Below are 3865 nucleotides of genomic sequence, written 5' to 3'. Positions count from 1 at the left end.
ACTACATAAACTCTCATAACACCTACAGTACTACATAAACTCTCATAACACATACAGTACCATAAACTCTCGTAACACCTACAGTACTACAGAAACTCTACTAACACATACTACATAAAATCTCATACTACATAAACTCTCATAACACCTACAGTACTACAGAAACTCTCATAACACCTACAGTACTACATAAACTCTCATAACACCTACAGTACTACATAAACTCTCATAACACCTACAGTACTACATAAACTCTCATAACACCTACAGTACTACATAAACTCTCATAACACATACAGTACTACATAAACTCTCATAACACATACTACATAAACTCTCATAACACCTACAGTACTACAGAAACTCTACTAACACCTACAGTGCTACATAAACTCTCATAACACATGCAGTACTACATAAACTCTCATAACACCTACAGTGCTACATAAACTCTCATAACACATGCAGTACTACATAAACTCTCATAACACCTACAGTACTACATAAACTCTCATAACACATACAGTACTAAATAAACTCTCATAACACATACAGTACTACATAAACTCTCATAACACATACAGTACTACATAAACTCTCATAACACCTACAGTACTACATAAACTCTCATAACACATACAGTACTACATAAACTCTCATAACACATACAGTACTACATAAACTCTCATAACACATACAGTACTACATAAACTCTCATAACACCTACAGTACTACATAAACTCTCATAACACATACAGTACTACATAAACTCTCATAACACATACAGTACTACATAAACTCTCATAACACCTACAGTACTACATAAACTCTCATAACACATACAGTACTACAGAAACTCTCATAACACATACAGTACTACATAAACTCTCATAACACCTACAGTACTACAGAAACTCTCATAACACTATAGCTACATAAACTCTCATAACACCTACAGTACTACATAAACTCTCATAACACATACAGTACTACATAAACTCTCATAACACCTACAGTACTACATAAACTCTCATAACACATACAGTACTACATAAACTCTCATAACACCTACAGTACTACATAAACTCTCATAACACATGCAGTACTACATAAACTCTCATAACACCTACAGTACTACATAAACTCTCATAACACATACTACATAAACTCTCATAACACATGCAGTACTACATAAACTCTCATAACACCTACAGTACTACATAAACTCTCATAACACCTACAGTACTACATAAACTATCATAACACATACAGTACTACATAAACTCTCATAACACATGCAGTACTACATAAACTCTCATAACACCTACAGTACTACATAAACTCTCATAACACATACTACATAAACTCTCATAACACATACAGTACTACATAAACTCTCATAACACATACAGTACTACATAAACTCTCATAACACCTACAGTACTACATAAACTCTCATAACACCTACAGTACTACATAAACTATCATAACACATACAGTACTACATAAACTCTCGTAACACCTACAGTACTACAGAAACTCTACTAACACATACTACATAAAATCTCATACTACATAAACTCTCATAACACCTACAGTACTACAGAAACTCTCATAACACCTACAGTACTACATAAACTCTCATAACACCTACAGTACTACATAAACTCTCATAACACCTACAGTACTACATAAACTCTCATAACACATACAGTACTACATAAACTCTCATAACACATACTACAGAAACTCTCCTAACACCTACAGTACTACAGAAACTCTATAACACATACTACATAAACTCTCATAACACCTACAGTACTACATAAACTCTCATAACACATGCAGTACTACATAAACTCTCATAACACCTACAGTACTACATAAACTCTCATAACACATACTACAGAAACTCTCCTAACACCTACAGTACTACATAAACTCTCATAACACATACAGTACTACATAAACTCTCATAACACATACAGTACTACATAAACTCTCATAACACATACAGTACTACATAAACTCTCATAACACATACAGTACTACATAAACTCTCATAACACCTACAGTACTACATAAACTCTCATAACACATACAGTACTACATAAACTCTCATAACACATACAGTACTACATAAACTCTCATAACACATACAGTACTACATAAACTCTCATAACACCTACAGTACTACATAAACTCTCATAACACCTACAGTACTACATAAACTCTCATAACACATACAGTACTACATAAGCTCTCATAACACATGCAGTACTACAGAAACTCTACTAACACATACTACAGAAACTTTCCTAACACCTACAGTACTACAGAAACTCTCATAACACATACAGTACTACATAAACTCTCATAACACATACTACAGAAACTTTCCTAACACCTACAGTACTACAGAAACTCTCATAACACCTACAGTACTACATAAACTCTCATAACACATACTACATAAACTCTCATAACACCTACAGTACTACAGAAACTCTCATAACACCTACAGTGCTACATAAACTCTCATAACACATGCAGTACTACATAAACTCTCATAACACCTACAGTACTACATAAACTATCATAACACATACAGTACTACATAAACACTCATAACACCTACAGTACTACAGAAACTCTTCTAACACATACTACAGAAACTTTCCTAACACCTACAGTACTACATAAACTCTCATAACACATACAGTACTACATAAACTCTCATAACACATACTACATAAACTCTCATAACACATGCAGTACTACATAAACTCTCATAACACCTACAGTGCTACATAAACTCTCATAACACATGCAGTACTACATAAACTCTCATAACACCTACAGTGCTACATAAACTCTCATAACACATGCAGTACTACATAAACTCTCATAACACCTACAGTACTACATAAACTCTCATAACACATACAGTACTACATAAACTCTCATAACACATACAGTACTACATAAACTCTCATAACACATACAGTACTACATAAACTCTCATAACACCTACAGTACTACATAAACTCTCATAACACATACAGTACTACATAAACTCTCATAACACATACAGTACTACATAAACTCTCATAACACCTACAGTACTACATAAACTCTCATAACACCTACAGTACTACATAAACTCTCATAACACATACAGTACTACATAAACTCTCATAACACCTACAGTACTACATAAACTCTCATAACACCTACAGTACTACATAAACTCTCATAACACATACAGTACTACATAAACTCTCATAACACATACAGTACTACATAAACTCTCATAACACCATACAGTACTACATAAACTCTCATAACACATACTACATAAACTCTCATAACACCTACAGTACTACATAAACTCTCATAACACATACAGTACTACATAAACTCTCATAACACCTACAGTACTACATAAACTCTCATAACACATACAGTACTACATAAACTCTCATAACACCTACAGTACTACATAAACTCTATAACACATGCAGTACTACATAAACTCTATAACACACTACAGTACTACATAAAATCTCATAACATACATACTACATAAACTCCTCATAACACATGCAGTACTACATAAACTCTCATAACACCTACAGTACTACATAACTCTCATAACACCTACAGTACTACATAAACTATCATAACACATACAGTACTACATAAACTCTCATAACACATGCAGTACTACATAAACTCTCATAACACCTACAGTACTACATAAACTCTCATAACACCTACAGTACTACATAAACTCTCATAACACATACAGTACTACATAAACTCTCATAACACCTACAGTACTACATAAACTCATAACACTACA

General features: G+C 33.3%; 1 long non-coding RNA gene across 1 annotated transcript; it reads right to left on the bottom strand.

The window, feature by feature from the left end:
- Window positions 1-329: 329 nt before the first annotated feature.
- LOC127925332 (uncharacterized) lies at window positions 330-3765 on the bottom strand. The gene is made up of 3 exons (XR_008120502.1): window positions 3661-3765; window positions 1622-1679; window positions 330-810 (listed from the first exon to the last, which is right to left on the bottom strand). It is a non-coding gene; the product is annotated as an uncharacterized LOC127925332 (long non-coding RNA).
- Between the last annotated feature and the right edge of the window lie 100 nt (window positions 3766-3865).

Source organism: Oncorhynchus keta, unplaced genomic scaffold (assembly GCF_023373465.1).
Source record: "Oncorhynchus keta strain PuntledgeMale-10-30-2019 unplaced genomic scaffold, Oket_V2 Un_contig_5422_pilon_pilon, whole genome shotgun sequence".
NCBI lineage: Eukaryota > Metazoa > Chordata > Actinopteri > Salmoniformes > Salmonidae > Oncorhynchus > Oncorhynchus keta.
This window is presented reverse-complemented; position numbering and strand designations above follow the sequence as displayed.